The sequence below is a fragment of the Dermacentor variabilis genome, chromosome 6 (assembly GCF_050947875.1).
Source record: "Dermacentor variabilis isolate Ectoservices chromosome 6, ASM5094787v1, whole genome shotgun sequence".
NCBI classification, from domain to species: Eukaryota; Metazoa; Arthropoda; class Arachnida; order Ixodida; family Ixodidae; genus Dermacentor; species Dermacentor variabilis.
Genome location: NC_134573.1, coordinates 159,561,255 through 159,586,040, shown reverse-complemented (window position 1 = coordinate 159,586,040; position 24,786 = coordinate 159,561,255). Strand labels below are relative to the sequence as shown.

General features: G+C 50.7%; 1 protein-coding gene across 2 annotated transcripts in view; it reads left to right on the top strand.

Moving 5' to 3' along the window:
- PlexA (plexin A) overlaps positions 1 to 24,786 on the top strand; it is a 350,566-nt gene that overhangs the window by 47,187 nt on the left and 278,593 nt on the right. For both annotated transcript variants that reach the window (XM_075696438.1, XM_075696437.1), the window contains exon 2: positions 14,222 to 14,286. The gene's annotated coding sequence lies outside the window, so the exon portion shown is untranslated. The remainder of the gene's footprint in view (positions 1 to 14,221; positions 14,287 to 24,786) is intronic.

Below are 24,786 nucleotides of genomic sequence, written 5' to 3'. Positions count from 1 at the left end.
TGCAGTCTAGATTGCAATCCGGTGCATTTTGATTTTGATATTACATTCAAAATAAAACCAGCTGAAATTTTAAGGTTTTGATAATTATATGGGAACAAATTAAAGGTAGAAGAGTGTAATGCAATGAGCAAATAACAAGATCATTGCAGAGAGTAAACAAATATTCCTTTCCTGCAAATAAATTGGTAGCAGGAAGGTCATACGAAATTAGCAGTGAATGCACAAGAATATGATGCTACAATGCCCCGGCATTCTGTGAATATTCTTGCACAAAGAAAATCCTCATTATGAAAGACCATCAAGAAAATGCCAATCTATACTTCAGCATACCTGCAGTCATACCTGCAGTATGCACTGTACCATCGGCAATATTTACAACCACAGACAACTGCACATCATATCAAGCTTAGGCGGCCAAGGAGCCTGAGTTTTAAATTATAACTTGACTTATTATATTACACTACACAACTATATCTACTTACAATGTTGTCTTCTCAACCGCTTTCAAGAAGACATTAACCATCTGTCTGAAGGCGAACGCAAGTGGCTTGCTCTTGATGGGGGGCGCCAAGGCAGGGCATTGTGAAATTGCTGCTACTATCTGCATGACCTGCGAGAAAGGACGCTCTAAGTACAAGATAAACAAATGCTATTAGAACAAAAGACAAGATCATTGGCAATGAGCCTCGTTTTGGTTTGCACGAGAAAAGCCAAGAATATGGACTTCGTGCTGCTTACTGAAGAAGAAGCAAGCCTCCTTCCAGATGTTGCAGTCATGCATTAAGATTGTCACACAGCTGCATGCTTGTATGCTGCTGTCGCCAGTACGCCAGTATGCTTTGAAGTTTATTATTTCAAGTTAAATTGATTATTGTGTTTTCTTGCAAATTCTTGGAAAACAGACCAGCAATGAAATAGAAATAGCTCTCTTACACACATACTCCCTTTTGAGGAGAGAATTCACACACACGCACGCATGCATGGGCGCACACACACACACGCACACACATGCTTCTACCACATGAGCAGCTTCCTGTGCTTGACACACATACATTTTTTTTTATCCTGTGTCCCTCCTACTGCTAAGGCATAAAAAATGCTTTGTGTTACCAACCCCAAACTCCTCAACCTACACCTCCAGCTTAAACACTTTCTCGAGAGCCAGGACAAGCCTTCTAGCTTCCCCAGTGCTCCAAACTGTAGTTACGAATTTCAATAGGGCTATAGGCGACAGCTCTCGAAGGGCATGCAAATTACCCGGAGACCTAAAGCTTGTATATGATACCTCTAAAGCACAACACTTCAAATTTTCAAAATTCATTAAAGCTCCTGAAGACAATTGCTATATACGTAGAACGTCTCGAATAACCTGCCGCTAACAATTTCAGCGGTTGTCTGCATCAAAAGAAATGTGGGCTAATGGGAAATCCACGTCTTTAAGATCGGAATTATTGTAATGGCGGAACACACTACCAGATTTCTTAATCATTTATTTATGCTCTGGATGTAACGTTCCTTTCACAATAAAAAACAAGGATATCGATTCATCAGGGCATGGGAGGAATTGGACGAAGCGTATACTTGGCGCCTTCCCACTGGTCCTCCCGAGAAACGACGCCTCATACAGCAGTTGTCCAGGGTGGCTTGAAACCAAACTCGGCTTTCAGGCGGGAACACTCGCTGCACCAAATCGGAAGAGTTTTATTGCGAGTAAAACTCTACCGGCCTCATGCAATACATACGCACGCACACAAAACGCACCCACACGCACACACAAGTATACGCACTCTCAAAGCGCAGACACAAAAGCGCGCACGCGCACATTGATGAACACAAACAAGCACACATACATGCATGCAGGCAGACACGCTAACACGTGCACGCACACACAGCGACCCACAGACAACACACTCACAAATCACGTACGCACTAGACACGCGCAAACACGCCGGCCCATACAAACCGGCATGTACTGAACGCAAGCGCGCGCGCACGCACGCACGCACGCACGCGCGCGCACACACACACACACACACACACACACACAGCTAGCCGAGCGCACGCACGCACACACACAAAGCGAGCTGAGCTGAGCGCGCACACGCACGCACACACAAATCAAGCCGAGCGCGAGCACGCGCACACGCACAGACAAAGCGAGCCGAAAAAATGCTGAAGGCGTCCGGCAAGCAGCAAGAGCAGCACGCGACCGCATCAGGGAGAACCAATACCGCGCCGGTTCCTTCGAAAGGTGGCTAAGCCAGTCCTTTTTCTACGCGACGCAAAAGTGGTCGACCACATTTAACTGAAGTGCGAACGACCGTATTACAAGCAGCCGCGCTGAACGCACATGAGAATCACATCAATGAACGTTCAAGCGCTGAGAAACAAAGCGTAACTATGCAGGCGCACCACGCCCGATGTAGATTTGACAAACATTAGTCACACGGGACGCGATCGAGGTAGTTAACTTGCCCTAGTAGGAGTGCAGCTGCTCTTGCTCTTACATTAGCGAATTATGAATTATGCTACGAAATCACAGTGAGATACTTCTAAAGCGAACAAAACAAATACCAAATAAACGGGCACTTGCCTGAAAGTTTCGGTCATGCCAGTACTACCGACCGGGCACGTTGCAACTTCTCGTTTCAGCCTTCGTGGATCCATCTTCCAGTGCGTACGAACGCTTTGCTTTGAAGTGGGGCACGAGTAATACACAAAGCATGGGCCACATCTTTTTCTACCCCGCACGCAAAACTAATCACACGTTTAAAATTACTTCGCATAGCGCGCGACGTGAACGCACGCGAAAACGAGCATGATGGCGCAGCTTCCGCCTTCCCGTCCTGCCGCGCACCGAAGTGATGGTACAGCGTTGGCCGTCACTTCCGGTCGCTTTTCATTGGGCATGGAGCGGCCGCGCAAATTGAACGTTTATTCTGACAGGTTTGCATGCTCGCATGGCCGCCTGTTTGCTGCTGCTTCGTTGTGGTCTCTAACTAGAGCGGTGAGGCGGGTAGTTGCTACTACGTTTCGTGCCGGGCATTTTATTTTGGGGTGGGGGGCGCAGTCTGTGCTGCATCACTGAGGGTACAGTACACAAATCGGGACGGTGAGCGAGACGATCGGCGCTCTTCTGCTGGTGCGATTAGATTATTCGCTGCGTCCGAACGAAGCAACTTTGCGAGGTCACAGCGTAGTTTCAGCGATATCATGGCTCGATAAAGACGCTCACATCTTGGTCGTGTGACAGCGACGCGTAAACATTCATGAGGAGACTGAAGACTGCGTTTGCAAGTGCGTATGCTCTGGATAAGAAATTACAGCTTTGACGACACCAGCCCTTAATATATAGGCTCAGCCTTACAAGCTGTATTTGAGGATGCACTTAGAAAGGAGATCAGTAGCTTAGTAAACCTCTGAATGAATTAGGCAAGGTACGTGGAAATTCGGGTTTGAGAACTTCCAACGTGATCTCGCCTCTATAAGTCTTCTTTATGGATTCACCATGCAAATTGTACGTTGATGCCACTGTACAGCAGAGGCTCGTCCAACAGCACGTCCCTGTTTGTTTCTTCCATTTCACCACTTTTTGTTGGGCTATTACGGGCACCGAAATATTAGTGCAGAATTGCGCAAGTTGCTCTCGTGTTTTCGCTCTGCTACTGCAGTTTTTCTAGAAATGTTTAATTGCATGTTAATATTCCTGAGAGCACGAAAAATAATGATAATGGAATTGTAAGCGAAAGGGCGTTCTTTTTCTGGATGATACATTTTTTGAGTGGCCGTCATGCCAGTAACATCAGAATCCTTGAAGAAATATCGACAGTCACTTAGGAATGGGAAAACTTAATCGCTTCACGCATCTACACTTGGAATTGTCACGTGACCATGATACGTTAGTTCATACATTGTCGCGTGTTCTTGACAATTCTACCATAATCTCCCGTAATGCACCGTGCTATAGTTTGTACGAACCTTAATGCAATTTATTCCACCCTTATTCACATTATTTCACATTATTTACCCATAATTGCTCATACTTAACGTTGTTGTATTTACTACCTTCTGTATCACTACTGACGTCATCCAAGACGGTGATGACTTCACATTTTATTTATTTATTATATACATTCGAGGCCTAGTAGGCACAACAGAAAGAAGTGGTGAAAATATGCAATAATTGCAATGCAGCGCAAAAATAGAAAATCAAACCATAAGATAATTTGAACGGCGACCTTGAATTAGTAATGTCACAAATTGAGAAGGTGGAGGCGGGAAGGCGGTTGCATTCAGTGGCTGTTCTTGGCAAAAAGGAAGAATGGCACATCAATTTTGTGTTGATGGTCGATGCGAGACGAGAACTTGGTGTGGTGAAAAGATTTTCTTTACGAGAAGGGTTAAATTAGCATATTCTATGAAAAAGACAGAGACGAAAGTATTTGCGACGTAACCAAAGGTCAGGTTCACCTAGTGTTTTTTTCATGAACGTGACGCTAGAATGAAGTGAATAATTTGAGAGAATAAAACGGGCGGCGCGGTTCTAAATGCTTTCTGAATGCTTTCAAGGGAAATGACAAGATTGGCATGAGCAGGGTCCCGTATGGATTGTTGTTGCGGAGAACGCCACCTTTCCTACCTGAAAGGCCATGAAACGCTTTCGCATTAAAAATGCAACACATACACACATTGCTGAATGCGTGGACGTGTACACGTTACTCAGATTTATGCATCAATACGTTCAACACCCTTCAGGCTTCGATTTAACACCCTTCTTTGAGCAAAGTCACACCTTATGTGTGGTATCCACCCTTGTGATAGGGTGCTTTGGCCGAAAAGGGTGCTAGAAGGGTGTGAGCATGGGTGTAAATGCCGAAAGCACCCCTCCTAACACCCATAAGGGTGTAAAAATGTTTAGTGTGTACCCCTGGCAACCTGTACGAGCTCTTTCTGGATCGCGCACGCCGCGATCTGGCAGCACCGGCTGAAACCGAAGTGCGCGAGCTATAGTTTGGCACCCACGCAGAAAAACGAATCGGAGGTCTTTTTACAAGCTCTACGTGCGCAGTAAATGAACTCATATTCGTGTTGTGCAACGCGAAGGAACGCTGCGTCATTCGGGGTCCACCTCGATCGCTACAACTCGCTCACCCGTGGATTGCATGCTCTTAATGCTAATGCACGGAGCGCTGACATTGATTTAGTTGCGAACTTGGCGTTTAGCGTAATGTATTGGGAATGTTTTAAGGTCATATATTTGCCGGTCGTTGAATTTCGAAATTACGAATGAAATTGGCTTCATGGCCGTTCTGTAATCAGGCGACGGTGCTAAAGCACAGCGATTGCGGCAAAATGTGATGTGTAGTTGTATTTCTTGATTTACAAACTGCCAACTCAACACTCTCAGGTGCATTGTTTTCTTTTTTTGTTATTCCTCATCTGCTGAAGGCGGGTTGGTCGGCCATTTACCGACAGCGCGCTGTCCCGGACGAACGAACAAGAACCACGCGAAACAGGAAACTCTGCTGTGTTTTTTGTTTTGTGAAAGCTCCGCTGACTGTCTGCTATGGACTAACCGTTCCCAACTCGTCCAAAACACTACTTACGGCTTAGCGAATGCTTGCAGGATGACTATAAGCTCCTTTTACGCACGCGGGCTCTACAAAAGCCGGATTGAACCGCTTGCCCGCTCGATGCAGGAACCCGCTTTTGGGGGAAAGGGAGAGGCGCCAGAGGCACGGGCGAGGTCTTTTCTCGCTTAGGTCCGCACGACCGCGGCCTCCGCGTATACTTGCGCGTGTGTATAGCTCTGGCCGTAGAATACACCCCTGCGTGCGTGCATCGTACGTGCCGCCTTTTTAATCGCCCCGTATCTGGACTCTGCGTGTGTGTGTGTCAGGAGGGTAGTGGGAGGCGTTGAATTCACTGTAGCGATCGAGAAGAAGCGATGAGGGCGGGGCGCTGTGCCTCCCACGGCCGTTCGGGTCGGCGTCTCCCGCTCGGCGCGCGAGCCCTTCGCACGGGCGGGCATAGCGCGGGCCCGGCCGGAACGTGTCGCGCATGCATGATGGGTGGTCTGCTGGCACGCCGCGCCGGTCGTTATTTCACTGCGCGTCGGTGTACGGAGGAGGAGGAGGGGGAGGCCGCGTCTTCTCGCGGCTATGCGTTGGTGCGAGTGAGAGGACGGTCGTGCGTGACTCCGTGCCGCGCCTGCGGCACTACAGTGCTCGACGCGCAGAGGCGACGCGCGGTCGCCGGCTGTGCGTAGTATATACATGATACCAGCAGCCCCCCCGCTCGGATGGCGCTGCCACTGCAGCGTGCACGTATCTCGTGCTGCGCACTTTTTTTTAATGCCTGGCCCCTGTACACCCTATCCCTCCCTCCCTTGTTTGCGCTGGTTTCTATTACTGCTCCTCCCCCGCCGTCACCCCAGCTGCCTCGCTCTTACATCGTCTAACCTCCTCGTACATTCATTACGCTAATCGGCGCCAGCGGTTCCTTGACTGCTGGTTATGAGGTTGGACGTCGTACACTCATTGCTTTACCTGCAAGCAGGAAATAACAAAGGAGCTCCGACGAAACTGTGTTCAGCTGCGTCGTTCGGCCTGGCTGTCTTTGCCTACTCCCCTAGCTGTGGCCCAGACGTACGGCACTGTCTAATTCATCCTGCCCCCTCATTGAACGACGCGCGGAGATCTCTTACGGACATGTTGCCTCTATATGCGTCGTTTTTTGACAGTCGCCCGCTTTCTTCCACTTGCATCGATAACATTCGTCATCAGTTACCGGTGTTGCACAATGTTCAGTCCGTTCTTGCGTGGCTCTTGGTCAGTTTCCCTAACGCACGAAGCCGCTTTGCGTACGCCGTTCCCTTTGTTATCGTGTGCTTGTCGCCCTGTTCTATACGCTTCGTTCCGAGTGCGTTGGAAAGTCTCGCACCTCCTTGAAAGCGACGCAACAGTAACCTCGGTTCGCCGTATAATGCCGTAGTGCGCTCATCTGTCCGAGCACGAAACGTCATTCGTTCCGCTTTATTCTCACATTGTCTACCGCGCGGGGCGCTTTGCCGAATCAACTTGGGCGAAAGCGATGCATGCTCATCTGCCCCCGCTATTTACCTCTCCCCTATTCCTTTTCTTTCTTTCTTTTTTCTTCCCCCGCTGTCGCTCTTCGTGCAGAATGGCCTCTCCTCTACAGTATACTACGTCGACAGTGCGAGGAGGTTGTGTGCGAGCGCGCGGGGGTCGGAGGTTCGTCGTTAATTGCGCGTTAATGGGGAGCGGCTACGTCGACGTTCTAATTAATGCGACGTCGGCCCGAACACGTTTCGTGTGCGGGGCCCTTTTCGATCTGGCCGCCACCTCCACCACACCGCGCCGCGCGCGCTCTGTGCGCACTGCGGTTGTGTGCCCGCGGTGGTGTTCGGTGGTCTGGGGAGGGGGGAGGGGGGTGGGGAGATCGGGTCGGTGGCGCACTCGTCCCCCGCCCCTCCCCCCTTCCTGGCGTCTCTCCACTACCATGCTTTCCCTCGGCGTTGGTTGTGTGCGTATGCGTGAGTGGTATTTCCAATGACCGCGAAGGAAGCGGACATGCTTGTCTCGTTTACGTCTAGCACATGTACGCTGCCGCACGGTAACTTTCCCTAATTTATCGTATCTCTCTTCACGAACCCGAGTGTGCCGAGAAGGTGCGTACATACTGCAGTTTTTTTTTTTTTTTTGAGGTTTGTCATACTTAATGCGAACGCTAAGGGTGAGTTCGACCGTGTATACTCCGAAACAGAATGCTAAGCAAAATTAGTTTCTCTCCTCAGCGTTGAGTGGAGTGCGCAAAACCATTTCCCTCCTGTCCAACCACATTTTGTATACAGTGTAATACGCATGTGCTTACGCGCATGCGTGCGTGGCCGCAGCGGCGGCGGGAAATATTGCGGAGGACACTGTAGGACTTCGGTTTACTTGTCGGCTGACCGCGTATAGCGGAGGCATGTCCGTCCTATACGTGACGCGCCTTTCCCTTCATCTTTATGCTCTGTGTTCATATTTCTTGCCACTCATACACTCTTAAAACAGTTTGCACCCTTTGGGGTGTATATCTGCCACACAACGATAATCGTCATCTGCCTTGCTTGCGTTTCCTTTCTTGAAAACGCCGCGCCCGCTACTTTCCTGTCGGGATGCTATGTCATGCTGATAACGCGCATACCGTTCGTTACTGGGAAGTACCGGGCTCGCAGCGTTAAAGAAAGGAAATCCGGGCAAGACAGATTACGATTATTGTTGTGTGGCAAATATACACCCCAAAGGGTGCAACTGTTTGTAGAGTGTACACTCTGAAAATTATTACACCCTTTGGGGTGTATATTTGCCACAGAGCGATAATCGTCGTCTGCCTTGCTTGCGTTTCCTTCCTTGAAAACGCCGCACCCGCTTATTTCCTGTCGGCAATGCTATGTCAGGCTGATAACGCCGCACATGCCGTTCGTTACTGGGAAGTACCGGGCTCGTAGCGTTGAAGAAAGGAAATCCGGGCAAGACAGATGACGATTATCGTTGTGTGGCAAGATACGACTCAAAGGGTGTAAACTTCTTTTAGAGTGTAAATTCTCGGCCGAAAACGGAACGGCCGGCACCCTTCATTGCCTTTTCGTGCCAGTCCATCTGTTCTTTGTTTTTTTTTTTTCTTCCGAAACAGATTACGTCCCTTCTAAGCTCTTCTGTTAGCAGAGAGAGTCCGGATGGCACAGCGGCATATAAAGCCGCCCGTTGCCTCGCTGATTCGTTCGTTCTCGCTTGGCGCTCTTAGTGCCGCAATCGTGGTAGCGCAGAAGGCCGCGTGCTTTTTTTTTTTTTTTTTTTCCAATTCGGTGATTGAGTCGCGCGCCGTGCGTACAGCAAACGGTGCGCTGCGGTCCGAAACTACCGCGCCGGCAGAGATACACGGCCTCTTCGTGAGCGTCGCGTATATAGAACGGAATGAAAGCGAACCCGCCACAGGCCCCCCCGTATGTGTAATGTGCGCCGAGCCCCCGGCCGGCCCGCGCTGTCCCTCTTTTCCCCACCTTGTGTTCTTCCCGCCGGTGTCGGCCGCGTGCACGTGACCTGGCAGCGAGGCCGTTTCTCATTTCGGCTTCGGAAGCCGTCAGAAGCACGAACGCTTCCCCCGTGCCCCCTCTCCGCTCTTCTCTCTTGCCCCGTGGTGGCAGAGATAACGTGCGCCGCCGTTCTTATACTTTCCCCAATGTCTCTCTTTATTTTTATTTTTTTTTCCTGCTTTCGTTTGCTGTCTTCACGCGTGCATTTCCCGGTTATGTGTCGGCGTTAATTAGAGACCGATCGAGAGAGAGAGAAGCGCCGTGCCTGGGGCTGTGTTCTGGCCTATAACGCGCGCCGGCGTCTGTTGTTGGATGGTCTTCGTTTGGACATACCGTATATGCGTATATATAGTGGCCCGCGTCGGTGAGCTCGCGGTTTTTGGGGTTCGTCACGGGAGGCATATACTTGTATACTGTATACTTGTGTACGCCGATGAGCGGATTCCACTGCGATAAGTCTGTCCGTGTCGTGAAACGATATGTAGAGCCGACGTGAGTGCACGGCGTCAAGGCGGCGCAGCTAACGCTCCAGAATGAGCATTGACGGTTTCCCCGGCGATTTATTCCGTTTTGTTGGGAGACTTTTAAAACATTCTTGCTTGTTCATACAAAATGGATTTCGTGGTTAAAGTTCATTTCTTTTTCAGCGGGCTGTCGGGGACGTTTCTACTTTCAGAAGCAAAAGCTTGAAAGTAACGTCTAGGTTCGATATGATGGCCACCGTCCTTGGTCGTTCGTTTAGAGAGTGCTTCGTGCTTTCTGGTGGAGAGGTTGCCTGGTGTATTACCTGTGTATGGTGCTGAGTAATAACGTATAACTTTTCTCCCCCCCCCCCTTTTTTTTTCTGAACTCACCTTCGTCTTGAAGGACATTTCGCACATGCAGACGAAAACGTTTCACGTAAGACTGCAATGTCTGATAATGTGTGGTGTTTAATGGCGCAAGGGCCAATTGTGGCCAAATAGCGCCAGGCTGCAATGTGTAATTAGCCTAATTAGCTGCAGCTTCCAGCGGGCAAGAAGTGTTCGTCATTATCCTAGCCCATTGCTTTTTTTATTACTATTAGTGTTACTGTGCGCGCTTCATTCTTCAAGCTGCGACTTGCTCGTAGCCGTATTTAGTGGCCGAAGTTCCCACGGTCTCGCAGCTGATACAGGCGCTCGCCATCGTGCACCTTCGGCGGTGAAGCGCTTATAAGTGAGCACGTTATATATATATATATATATATATATATATATATATATATATATATATATATGCCGGGGCAGTGCACTCGGAAAGCAGAGCACCCGATGTGTATTCGGGCCGTCGTCCTTCTCTCGCGGTCAGCCGCGCGGGCCCTGTTGCGAATCGGCTCTCGCCTGCACCGACTCCCCGCGCGCGTTCTTTCCTTATTCCCGCGAGGCGCTCTGTCGCCGGTCTTGTTCTCCAGAGATTAGAAGCAGGCGACGTCGCCCGGCAGCTTCCGACCGGGCCGTCGTCGGCGCCGGGGCTGGCTGGCTGGCTGGCCCTGCGGATCGCCTTGGCTTTTTAGTTCTTATCCAGCTGCGCGGTTCGCCGCGCATGGTTTCACAGGCGCACCGCCGTCATGGGAAACGGGACAAAACCGCAACCACACGCGTGCGAGAAGTTGCGCTCGCTCTCCGTCGTCCCGGCAGTGGCCCTGTTCCCGTACGCTTCTTTTCGTTCTCTTTTTTACGCAATCGCGGTGGAGGCTTTCTCGAGTAACCGAAGACAGATCGCGTAAGGACACGTGTACGAGAAAAAAGTCGAGATGAGGTGCAGTGCCCGGAGTTTCTTTGATGAAGTCGGGCTTTTGGGGCGTAACAAAGAAGCATTATCGCCCTGGTGTTATTGCGGCAACTGAGCGTCGTAAAGACAGAAAAACAGCTGGGAATTTTAGCCTGTGCGTGTACAGATTGTACGCTTGCCGAAAATCGAAATTCTGGGGTGTAGGTCAGAGCTGGCAGCGCCGGTGGCGCCATCTTGCCGACGCTGAGATCCGCAGCGCTCGGGACTGTTATTTGCGACGATTCGCCGTGTGGGTGATGGCTTAAATTAACAGATTAACCACTAATAGGTAGTTCTAGCGTGTTCGGTAATGCACTCAACGCTGGCGAGTTGGGCGGAATAGCGGTTGAGCGGGGGCGCAAGCGTGAGTGCACGCAACCCAAGCAGAAAGACGTTGTTTACCACAGCTAAATAATACAAAACACACTGCTGAGTGTTCAAGTTGACCTTTGTCTTGCGGCTTTTTTCCTTCCGCATCTGAGCAAATGCGAAACCGTCCCACGTTGAAACTGCGTCGATTATGCGCGCCTGTTCCGAGAAACTAAATATATAGATAATTTATTTCAAAGAAGGCAGAAAGGTCGACCTGAGCTAACGCGCTCTAGCCTGCTACTCTGCACAGGGGGAGGGGGAACGGGGACATAGAGGTGTGATAAGGTGCCGAACGCTGCTGGACTACTTGGCCCGATGACACATGTGCAGAAGCTCCGCCCCCGTGGCTTTTCCTTCATTGCAAGAGAAAGTTGTTCGCGAGTATAGCGAATTGCATTCGCTAGTGCCACGCGCAATAACGATACATGAGGTATAGGGGAACAAAGGTGCACTATTGGGAACTTCATGTCACGTCATTGACAGTGAGCTGTTGGCGATACAGTCGATCGAATGAAGGTCCTGCGGTTCACCGGCTGGCAGTCATATTCAGGAATTTGGTGATGGTGGTGGTGATCATGATGTTTTATTGACATCCTCTTTGACCTTTGAAACCTAGCCTGCTTGATTTAAACGGGTACGTTGTAGATGTTTTTCATTCTTGCATTTTTGTGTACGTCTCAATAGCGGTTTTTTTTTCCTTAAAGCTTCTCTGTCTACCTTTATCCCTACTTATGCCTTTAACGGATCCGGTCGTATTAATCTCTTCCGTGCATTTTTTTCCCACCGGTACTCAAAACGTCTCTAGCTTATCTCGATTGCCGACTGGTTGATGCTTCCGTGCACTTTAAGCCTAAGTGCTTCTTGACGGCGTACGTTACCTACAGGTCTCACTCGGTGAATCCCTTCGCAGTCCATTATATAGGATGTGCTTAATGGTCTCTGGATTTTTGCTGCAGCATACACATGTCTCATCTAGCTGCGAACATTTGCTCCGGTATGTTTTTGCTTTTATATGCAACCAGCGCGAGCCTCAAACAGCAAGGAACTTCCCTTCGTGTTATCGTGCAGATTTTCCCTTCTAATTTCTTCTCATTCTTGTCAATCTCCGTGGTGGTTCTTTTGTTTCCATTCTTTGCATCCTCACTTTCTTTCTGGTTACTCCTGGTTATCTGTTCACATTTGAATGACTCTGCACTTGGTTGCCAACTTTCTTGACTTCTTCCTCCATTCTGTTTCCAAGCTTTACAGGTACAGATACTTGTACACTTTAGCCGCCCATTAATTTTGATACATGTTCCTGAGTCTTTATTCAATATAAATTTTGCTCTGCGCTTCTCTGATTTCAAAGGAGGGCCAACTCATGTTACCCCGCACTGCCGCATTTGTAATTTTACCGTGGGCTACGAAAGCCAACCGGCCTGACCATCTTTGGTTAACTCTGAACCCCGACAAGATATCCCATTCGAAGCACAGAATGGCATTTGAAAACATTAGCGCTGGTACATTTCTCCTTTCCTGACATACCAGACACCGACTCCTAGCGGCATCTTTCGGCGGCGGGTGCTGTACTGTTGCGTCACTCAGTGGGAAACGAATTTGAAAAGTTGAATACAGAGTAGCGCTCCTTTATACACCCAGATCTTCTCACTGACTCGCTTCTATTGTGAGCAAAACGTGAACAAGATGAATGCAGGAGCCAACGTTTCGACAAGTGGACTTGTCTTCTTGGCTTGGCGCCTTGAAGAAGACAAGTCCACTTGTCGAAACGTTGGCTTTTGCATTCATCTTGTCCACGTTTTGCTCATCGTCTTGAATTTCCATCTCCCGCATTCCCCGTCTTTTCCCTCGCTTCTATTGTGTACCAAATGAAGTTGTTTCACTCACTCACCCACTTAAATAATCTGTATGTCATCCTCTCACTACGTGCGAAGTTTGGCTTTAGTGCAGTTATTTTCTAGATTTAGTGGCCACTTTTTTGTGTCATCGTGAACTCCATAGCGACGTTTAGAAATTCACACCATATAAATGCGCCTACATCTGCCCAAATCAATGAAAAAACGTAATCACTGTGACTAACTCTTCGTATGTGTGAATTTTTGCTTAATTTTGCTTTCGAGGTTAAAAATAGCACTTTTGTAAAGCTTCACTGCAGTGAAGCCACTTTACGGAGTCATGGACATTTTATGAGAATGTAAGACGCCCCAAAACTCATTAAATTTACAGCAATTTTATTTAATGTAGCAATTATGAAAGCTGGAAACATATCCCGAAAACATCATGGCCTAAACAACTTCTTTCTCAAGTGAAATTCGCTTTCTTGAAAATTTTGCATCCGCCGAACCGCAGAGCACTTGTGCAATGCAGTGAAAGCAACGTATAGGATTGAGCTTTGAACTGACAAAGCGAAACAAGTTTCTCGGTAAATAATGAAATCAATAAAAGAGCAGTTACCACAGAGGAGGTATTAAAGAGATGCTTAGCTCTGTGAAAATTAGTCAGTTTTTATTATTAGGAAATTTGCATATAAGCCGTTAAATTAGTTCATAGACATTGTAAAGATTTAAATGCTTTGGAACATGTAACAATACGACTCCATGTACAAATTAAGGTATTCTAAACGTTTCTGTGCTGCACGAGGGACGAAAAAGATGATGATGATGGGGTGTTTTGTGGCGCTAGGAGAGGGGAAAATGCGTTAGAACGAACTTTGTTGCCCGGGAAGACTATTGATTTTTCACCTAGCAGTCTCCCACACTGAACATGTCGGAATATGCTCGCCCTAGAAATGTCAACTTAGGCAATACAATGAATGAGAAAGCAGTGCAATGTTACGTAAGCATTTCGCATGCCCCTAGATTTTCATTGCTGGTAGACATATATAGCGCCTGCTTTCGACGCGCTTACATGAATGTCTGTTTTGGACTCCACGCATTCACCCACTCCTTTCTTTCGGTTTTTCAGGGGACATCGAAAACTTAGCCCAGTGAGAACCGCCCGTGCCTACCATATCAAGCGCTGTTTGAAAGGTATGAACTGAAACATCTGCGTTTTGTTCATGTAGGAAAAAAGAAAGCATTGGCTGGCGCGGACAATCTGTCTCGTGCGGCACGTTGCAAACGGAGCGATGTGTGACGGGACTGCCTCGTATAATCGGGAAATCGCGAGAGGTGGTGCGTAGGTGACGCATGGGCGCGATTCACAGCACGCGCCGCAGACGGACTTGCGCTCATGCAGCGCTTTGTTTCCAGCAGGCGACGCGCGGTACTCCGGCGCCATCTCGTTGCCATCGCCGCCGCATAGCCCGTCGTTCGCGGCACTACGCTTTTCCTCTCACCCTTTCGCCAGACCCTCTTCCTCCACTTTCCGCCTCATTGTTCCGCTGCGCCCTCCTCCTACGCTCTCCTCCTCGCGCTCTCTTCGCTATCCGCGTCTTTCATCTCCCGCTGCATTCCGCGTTCGCGTCTTTTGCTGTGTTCGTTCGCTCGGTTACGAGGGACAATGCCGGCGCTCGCCGCAAGAGCGAGCGCCCAAGAGGTGCGCTCTAAAATGTCGATATAACGCTCTACTTACAGTTGTGTTTTTCGCGCCGAACGGTGAGTGATATGGAAGAACTCGATTGAGCTTATTAAACAGCATTGAGCTTACTAAAGACAATGCAGCCGTTTCTTATAGCGCCCAGTATACAGAAGTGGGTGAAGAAGCAGCGTGGCACTCTGCTTGAGGGCCCTATGTGTGTCCCGGTCTCCGCACGTACTCGGTCGTCTGTGATCTGGCGGGTGACGTGACAGCGCCACAGATTCCGAAAGTCTTGTTATTGCGCCTTCTGGGATGGAGAACGCGATCATTACAGTGCGATGCGTGTGCGCGCGCGCTTCTCCCCTTGCAAGCCGCGCGCCCTAATTGGGCGCACCGCGGTGTCGGGTCGGAAACGGAAAAGGGGCGTTCTTGTCGCGACGGCGACGGCTGCGGCTCTGGTCCCGTCTTCCGTTCGGCGGCCCCCGATTCTGTTTTGAGCGCGCACGCTCGTGCTGAGCGGAAGAGCCGACTTCCGCGGCGTCGCGCGTTCGCGCCTGTCGTCTTCGCGTGACGGGCCCCTGCGACGACCCGCGGCCCCCCCTTTTTCGCCCTTTGTTTGCGTCTCGGTTCTGACCGAAAAGATCCAACAGTAAATAAAAATAAAGGCCGTTTTATTTCTCGTAATGCTTTTACGTTGTTTTATTCTTTCCTTTCCTTTTTTTTTTCTTTTTCGAGAAGTGCATGACCAATTGTTCCAGACCGAAGAATGCTTGGTTTCCGAATGTGATATGGATATAGCCAGATAGAAAAATGGAGAGGTCGCGATCAAATTCGGAAGTGCTGCCCCCATAATTCGAGAGCACAAAGGACAGGGACAGAGGGTATAGTAAATAAATCTTTTTACGGAGGGGGGGGGGGTATAAACAACAGCGTGACCTTAAGCAAAAGTCATCCATACGCATACCACGTCCGGATTTCTGAGATCGTTGACGATTCTGGTGTCCGTAGGCCTGACGTGACGCTTCGGCATAGATACAGCAGAATGGTTGCCTATGGATTGCCTTGGCTCGCACATTTTGACGTCACGCACCAGACGGCGCCTTGTCCTGTGACGTGTTCTTCACGTTTGCGTTCCGGGTTCTCTATGCTGGACTTTGAAAAATTCCGCTGTGTTGTTGAATTCGCCATCGTGTCACTTATGGCCCAAAGCAGGCCCAGGCTGCGCGCTACTTCCTCTCTGCATGATTCGCTCAGAATGCCGCCGCGACAGCATTTGAAGATATGGCGGAATTAGACGATGTCCGGAATAGGCCTCCCTGTACCTTATTACAATCTTCAACGGACGCTCTCCGTGGCGTCCCGCTCAGGGCCTGAGTTTAGCGTATGTAAGGCGCCACACGCTAATCTATGTATAGCTGTTGGTAGACATTGGCACGACTGACATCGCGAGTCTCCGTGAAAGCTTTCCGGCTGCACCGTATTAACGGGATAAAGGTTTCAACGAATGTAGGTTGTGCTAGGATGGCGTTACCGTTATACTTTTACCGTTGTTGCTTTCCTCCAACTGCGCATGCGTACTCAGCGCCAGGCGCTGTCAGTAATGGTAGAACGGCAACTCCACGTTGAAATACTCTGATAGCCTTAGCGTAGCGATACCGCTTATTACCGTTCCGTCTCCCTGCCAGGCATATAACCGACGCGAGTGTAAGATAATCCCGTATACTCATGCGCAAGTGGCATTCGATCGGCCGGGGCGCGTACGATGAAGCGGTAGCGCTATACCAAATTGGTCGTCTGTGTAGCGGCGTCTGTATACGTATGCCGAAGCCTCGCTGCTGCTGCTGCTGCTGCTGCTGCTGCTGCGTGAGCATGCTACGACGCTGTTATTTCGAAATGCCTCGCCCGCCGCCGGGCCCGTCTATTTGCCCGACCACGGGCGCTCCCTCCTCCTCCTCCTTGCCCGACATCTGCTTTCCTTTCCGCGTGTATGCTGAGGCCCTGGTGCGTGCCGGCCACTGCGTCAACACTGTGCGCCCTGTGTGTTGTAGCATGCGGCGGAGCAGCAGCAGCAGCAACCGCCCTCCCGCGGCGAGCTACAGGGCGCTCCCGGCGTTGCCAGCGCGCTCGTGTTTGCCCGTGTAATTCTCGGTGCGGGCAAACACGGCCCGCGGGCGGGCGGGCGGCATTTGCCGTGTGGACGCGGCAGCGGCGAGCGAGGGTGCCTGGGAATCTCGAACTTGTGTAACGGCCGTCGTGCACGCTGGGATCTCGATGCGTGGAGCGCGCACGTATAATACGTACGCACCTTGCTTGGTGTGCGGTGGCGGTGTGGTTGCGCCATGGGGAAGAAGAAACCGAAGTGGGGCCTCAGCATCTCTGCGCTCCTCGGCCGCAGGGGAGGTCGACATCCTTGCGATGTTCCCCGGCTCATTCTGTTTCGTGCGCCGTCTTGCTTTGATTTCGTGTGCCCACTGGCAAGTGAAAGAAATGGTGGCTCGCTGTAGCGTTGCGTCAGTCTTTTGGATGATTGTGCAGAGACGTTTAGGGATTGTGGACGAGCCTGCCTAATTGAACTGACGCATTTTGGCTTGTTGTCTCGGTAATGTAGCTTTGGGCGACATGCGGGGCTTTTGGGATTTCGCAGTTGGATGTTAACCAGAGAGAGTGGGGTAATATAAAGAGAAGGAAATTGGGAGGTTAACAGGAAAACAGTCTGGTTAGCTACACCACAAATGGCAAAGGGGGGATTGGGGCACTGGAAGATGGGAGAAAGATGAAAAGGAGGGGGAAAGAAATGAAAATAAATCCGGATTGGCTGTTACGAAAGAAGACGAGATAGAAGAAAGTAAACAAACAGAAAAGAGGGCAGGGAGATTAACCAGAGCCGCATCCGGTTTGCTACCCTTCACTGCGGTAGAGGAGGTACAGGGACGAATGAAGATAGCTCGAGGGCGCTATATGAAGGAACGATGATAGAAATGAGCAACGTAGCCACGCTACGTGGAAACAAGTACTAACAGCATGTCGCAAATACCCGCCTTCTTCTAAAATGCAAGGTAGCACGCTCGACGTTAACGTGTTGGGCAAGCATGTCGGCCGCAACCGTGGACTTCTCGAAACGAGAGCTTTGCATGTCGAGCGCGCGCTTCTTGTCTGAGCAGGTGCTTACAAAGCGCGTGATGACATATGTTGTCACTCATGTGGCAACCATGCACAAGCGATGGACAGGTCGACAGTGGGAACGCGAGAAACTTATTCGTAATATTTTGTATAACAATAACAATGCTTATTAGATTACGTTTTTGTAAACCCGGTGCCCGGTACAGACGGCGCAGGAGTGTTGATTCCGGTCGTGGGTCTTACGGAACCATTAGGGAAGTCCTGAAACTCTCATGCCTGGACTGTACTCTATTTTATGTATGCGTATAGCATCGTGCGCACGTCTTCTCGTGTGTGTAAGCCCGTGCAAATGTCCAGCATGGAGAAAGCTTCGTTGAAGGGAGCCAAACTCTCGAGAGGCAGAGAGAGAGAAAGAGAGAGCTCTATCAATGAAATGCGTAGAATTATGCCTGCTTTATGCTACTCCGCATAAGGAAAGGGATGGAGGACAGAATGCTTGTAGAGGAGGAGGGCAGGAAAAGTAAGGCAGGAGAATATAAGAGCATGGTATGCGGAGGCGAGACAAAGTCCATGTTGTTGATGTGAATAGGCTAGAGTTTTTCGTTTAAGCCGTTGCCACGGAAAGAATGAGAAAATTTGAGGTTTAACGTTGCTTTGCCGGAGAAAAAGCATATTACCTACAAAGTAGTATGCTTCCCATTGGCGGCGAGGAGTTACGGAGTCGCCATCTATCGGAAGCGCCTCGCTGGCGTAGTATGAGGGATCACGCGGCACGCTCCTCATAGGCTTTGCTGTCAGCGCCCACTGAAAACACCACGCGGGAGCTCTCCCGGACATTTCTATAAGTACTTTCGAAACGAGAGAAGTTTCTTACTGTCTAAATAATAATCTTGGGCAAACTGAAAGCACAGATTCGTTTACAGACGCTATCTCTTTACCGAAGACGTACAGTGGAACGCCACTGCGCGCGGTCGCCGCGATAGAGCCTCCCGAACAACCTTCTTGCGTGAAAGGTACGCAAACGCTGAGAGCAAACTATGTGAAATATGTTCTTATAGTGTTTGTATAACTAAATGGAGCGTAATAGAATGAAACCTCAATGCAGCGATCGCACAGGTTCGTAGCGACCGACTGCGCGTCTGCATGCTTGTCCGCGCACTGTTTCGCTTTCGCCGCGTGCGCGTTTTCGCGCCGTGCCATGAGATTTAGGCGCCAGAATATGTGGATTTGACTGTATACAAGCAACCATTGTTGCGTGGGCGCTATCAGAGCTGTTCAAAAATAATTTCATTGTAGAGACTTCGACGCCTTCGGGAACTGTGATGTGCCGTCGTAACGATAGATTCAATATTTTTGTTTCTAAATTCTTGGACGTTTCAATATTATTTCTCGAGTTGCGTCGCACTGTATGTTTATCGGTGTTTTCAGCGTGCGATTACCCGCTGCTTGTTTTTTGTAATCCAGAGCATTAATTCATAACACACACATGACCATATGCCATGCTTTTTTTTTAATGTGCTTCTTACCGCTCCCTTTACCCTCCAGTGAACTTCCCAGTATCTATAGCATCGACAAGTTCATAGACCAAACCGTCAGGACATTAGTCGGGCAGCGGACTCGGGCGAGCGTCTCAGTGCGCGTTTTCCGTACATCGCAGACCCGGCGCCGTAGCAGAAATCCTCCTCGCGTCTGTGCTTGCTGCATACCCGAGTTGTAGCCGATGACTGTTTGCCGGTTTTATGTTTCGCGAGCCAAGCTTCAAGCAGCTTGTCCTGCAGCTACGTGTGAATAAAACTGACACTGGGCTCCGTTGCGTACGTCCGGCACTGCGGCACCAAGCAGTAGGCTACCATGTTGCGCGCCTTCAAAGGCAGCCACTACCTATTGTGCTTTTAAGCGTTGTATAGGAAACACTCGAAGCGGGAAAATGTCGCCACTATAAGTGAGGACCGCAGCGTACGAGGGAATTCACTCTCGTTTTCAGCTGGCTTCGGCGCTCCCGAAGCAGCCGATGCAGCCGCTATGTCCACGTGATCCTTCATAACACGTCACGCCGACGGTGGCGCCAACTTTTCCAGTGGTGGAGCTCGAGGCCAATAGCCCCTGCGATAAAGTTGGCATCAGTGTTGTGGCTTGCAGTTCCTTTGGACTTCCTTTATACAGCTTTGGACTATATATGTTGCTGCCGTGCGGCACTTCTCTCCTTCATATCGTCGCGCGATGACTACTTGCATTCTCGCCATTCGTCTTGCGAGGTTGTTGGGGAACCTGTGGCTGGCACGCACATCCAACTTTCATAAAAGTGAGCGTCTCTCATCCGAAGCGTGTGGGGACTCCTCGCGTAGTCGGTTCCCATCGCAGCCGATGTTCTTGGCAGGATGCCCGGGGCCCGTTCGCGTGCGCGACGACACCCGCGTAGCGGAGACCCTTGGCGCGCGCGCGTGTCGCTGCGTTGTTTGCGCTGTCGGAGCTCGCTTCTGCCGAGGACGGTGGGGAGGGGGGGGGGCAGCGGGCGTGTACTGCGCGGTTCGGCTCGGCGCGTCGTCGCCGCCGTCGTGACTAATCTAGTGGCGCGCCGCTGCCGCCGACGCTGCCGACGCCGCCGCCGACGGAGTCCTCGTCGCTGCCGTATATCGCGTCCTGTCACGCGCACACGCTCGCTCGCGCGCCCGGTCGCGTGTCGCGTCAAAACGCGCGGCTTCGCGTCACGCTCGCGCGGCCTCTCCGCGCGAGAGTGTAGTCTTTCTTTCTCTCTTTTTTTTTTCCTCACTCTCCGCTGTCGGCGTTCTTCGCGTCGCGAAATGCCGCCCACGGCCGACTTGTTGCCCCCCTTTTCTTTATTTTTCTTCCCCGTGCTCCATATTTAAAGTGAGCGAATGTATTGGGGGCATGAAAGACGTTCTTGATCGATTTCTTATTGTTGCTCGGTTTCGGTTTTCCGTCGAATTTTCCCTCTTACGAGTGCGTGCTCTTTATCTTTCTTTTTATCTTAGACAGAAAAGGAAAAGGCAGGAGGTGAGCACTGTGGCATTTTCTGCACACAATTCTCTTTGATCGCACTTCGAACAGCTTTTTCCGAGGCCACCAAGAGAAGCGCTTATGACGAGCCGTTAAGAGAGGGATTATCTTGTTAGACCGCTGCGCTGAGCGCAGACACTTCTATTTTTTTCAGACCGCCTTTGCTCTCTTCGGATGAACGCGGGCCTACTTCGCGAAAATCGCTGACACCTGTTTAGTTTACTTAACACACGCCGGTGCGGCACAGTGTGGTACATCGTGCGGTGCACTGTCTTGTGTCCGATGGAAAATGGTCGCCCGAAACTTCGAGTAGAGCGTGAACCCACAACGAGGCCGCACGTAGCTCGTGAGCCGCAGTTAGGTCAGGCCTGGCGTACGTGCAAAGTATGCATGAGCTCCCGTCGTGTTTGAGTAAGGAGTGCAACATACCAGTCGTCAGCGGCAAGCGCTGTGTCATTGCTGTAAGCGCCTATCAAAGGCAATCGCAGCGCGGTTGTGAGTCGCTGCTTCGTGAGTTAGGGCTGTAGCGTTCTACTACGTCGGCATCCGAGTGTACGCTGACTATAGAGAAAGAGCAACAATCGCTGCTGCTTGTTTGCGCACCTCCTGGCTTCTGTCGCTAACACTGTACTGCGTAACGCGCCGGCTATGTGTATGCACGGTCGTGCGTTCCGAAGCGCATCAGCCGGCAGCCATGCATGGCATGCGCTTCCGGCGGTGATTGAGTCTGGGCACCACGCTGGCTCGCCGGGGCGCGCACGGAGCGTGCAGGGTGGTTGTTTGCATTTGAAGCGTCTCCCTGCGCCCGTTTTGCCTGCGCGGCTGGACAGAGCGTTATAGTCTCCTCCTCTCTCTCTTTCATTGCAGGCACGCGCGAAACTTTGCTTTTGTGCGTGCTCTTCTAGGTGGCCCTCGGCGGCGTTGCCCAAGCGTCACGAAGAGCGCGGAATGCGAGCGCGGCTCGGTCGTTCGGCGCCGCCGACCCTTTGACCTCGTCGTGCAGTGCGGAGCAAAACTCGCGCAACGACTGCGCGGATGGCCGGCCTGGCCCGTCTGCGAACCCCCCCTTTCCCCATTTCTTTCTCCTCTTTTTCCCCGGTTTGCTGCGCACAACGAAGTACGCGTGTCTGGAATGCCGTGGCATGGACGGAGCCTTATAGTGCACTGCAAGTGTGTTTGGTTTAAGCTCTCATTGTTCCCAGCACGGCGGCGTGTCGGGTTTTGGTAGGGTATTTGAGGCGAGGTCGCAGGAAGTAAGTCCGAGGTTTGGCTTATGACGTGGTGCCTTGAGCCATCTCCTTGCAGCGATATCCTTTGGAAGTGAGCCTTCCCCTCTCCTCCTGGCGCGGGACCTACAGTTCGGGTGTCGGCGCGCGGCCACAGTTACGACGCCTTTTGTTCCCACTCACTGAATAATAATAATAATAATAATAATAATAATAATAATAATAATAATAATAATAATAATAATAAAGGGGGCGTAGGAAATTTGGTGCATGTCGCAATAGTTGGTTTGGATGTAATGATGGGATTAACGATTCCGAAAAGCTTTCGGCTCCTATAGCCGAATGTCGACTTTTATCACTTCACCTACATTAAATACGTTCGCATACGACCGCGCACGTCACCAACTCTCTTTTTTAGGCCGTGAGGTTGTGCGTGGTGCTTTCGGAGTCCGAAAACTGCGGTTCTTTAAACTGAAAAGCCTTGACATGCACAATTGAATTTAACTTGCGTAGGCTTTCCGGAGGCTCATATCTCTATGCCCTCTATGGCTACCTGGCTAGTGTACGTGCAGTCCAACTGTTAGCCCCGCATGACTTCTTCGAGCGAGCAATCTTTCATGAAACGGAGCAAGTTGGACGTCCGCGGCCGCTTATTCGTGAGCTCGCCTGGCGCAAGCTATGGGGCGCTCATGTTTCTTTGCCGTTATATTAGCAACGCGAGTTGAACTGGGCCAGCGAGTCGAATTTTCGATCGATCCAGTTCCCTGATAAGTTCTCTATGGCGTGACGTATGAAGTCACGCACGAAGCCTCGCGTGTGGTGGCGGGCATCCAATCATAGTATTCTGGGGTGAGAAAATGATGGTATAGTGGGGGGCGCGCCCATTTGGGTTTGTCGCTTTGACATCCGGTCACTCACCCAGTAAACGCACGGTGAACGCCCTGCTAGTAACAGCGCAAAATGTAGACAAGAGACGAGACAAGAAGACACCACAAGCGCTGTCTCGTCTCTTGTCTACAATTTGCGCTGTTACTAGCAGGATGGAAAACCAACAAGCCCAAGCTGCTATTCTAACGGTGAACGCGACATCGCCGCAAGCGAGCGTCCGACTGTATATACAGGCTCCTTGTCTCGCTTTGTGCACGTGCGTCCTGGCCCCCGAGACGCGGGGTCGCACTCTTCGGTGCGCGTGCTCTGTATCGCTCTCATGTATCGCATATACGCAGTCAACACAATGTGGCTGACGGATGATACGCCACGCAGTGGCCGGTTCGTTTAGTATAATCTCTATCGCAGTTGCCCGTAAACGATTACAGGCTGTTCGTCTCAGGCGCATGCAACTCTTACGTCTCTTGTGTACAAGCTAGAATCATCGTGTACTTTGCTTTTGATTTCAATATACCGATTTTTAATGCACCCCTGCTCATTCAATGTTATGTTGGCAGTTACACACTCGTTTGTTCACAAACATTGATTCGCACCGTTTTACGCAAGTCGTCAGCAGGCATATGGCCAAGTAGTTCTGCGTACGTGTTCTTCTGGTTGTAAACTCACTTTCCTTGGAATGCCGCCTTCTTGACCTCTTTCTCCTAATTGACAGTCAGAGTTAGTCCCCCTCGTGTGTTTCCCCCCCCCCCTCCCTAATGTTGTAGTTTGGGTCGCGCCCAGTAGCCAGAGGTTCGCCCGCCGTGATGTCAGCTTGCGCGCTCGCTAATCACCGACATCACGACGCGCGCTTTCTCTCATATATGTGGGCCAGCTGACAAGCCGGGCTAATCCGTGTAGTGGCCGCCGAGAGCGCCGGCGGCGTATCGCCTCGAGCCACTGGCTACACGTGCGTACGTGTGCGGCGAGACCATGGCGTAGTACGTCTAATCGGCCCATTGGCTGGGCGATGCCAAGTGGGGCGGACGGTCTGCGGTTAACGGGGTTAAAGTGGCGGCGGCGCCTGCGCGTCCATTTCGGTCGCCTGGCGCAGTTGTTTAGCCGAGGGCTTTCGCGCGCCGGAAGCGCTCGTGCCGAGTGGCTTTCAAGAAGAGATTACATGCGCAGTCCGTCCGGGTTGCGCAGGAGAAACGCCGCCATGAGCTAAGGATGTAGAAGTGCCGGCATGTATAATAGGGGCCTGACTGACGACCACTGTGCAGGAGATGGAGCAACGTGATAACGTTGTCACGTTTTAGACTCGGAGGCCGCTTTTTTTTTTTTTTTTTTGCGTTGGTTTTGGGAAATGTCGTTGCGAATGTTGGGTGAATGTGAATGAGAAGCGTTATAGGAACGGTACCCTTTAATGCCAGTTCTGGCGACATCGCCACAGATAAGATTTTCTTAAGCGAAGCTTTTTTTGTCTCTCCTCCCTAGTGCCGAGGGTAGGGTGGCTGCGGCTGTCTTGCAGAATATGCAGCTACTTGGGCCGCTGGGTATTTGCCGTTGGGCATCTGACAGAGAGGAAGCTGTTTATTAAAATTCAGAGTGATTAGCCAGCGTATCTTTCGCCTACATGTTAGTTTGCATCGAATGGGACGAAAGAGTGTTTGATCAGACAAATACGGCCGCTATAGACAACTGAGGTAACGGAGTATGCACATGCAGCTGGGCATGTGTCATTGTGTAGGTGCCCGAATAGAAAAGTGCAAGCAGCCGAGC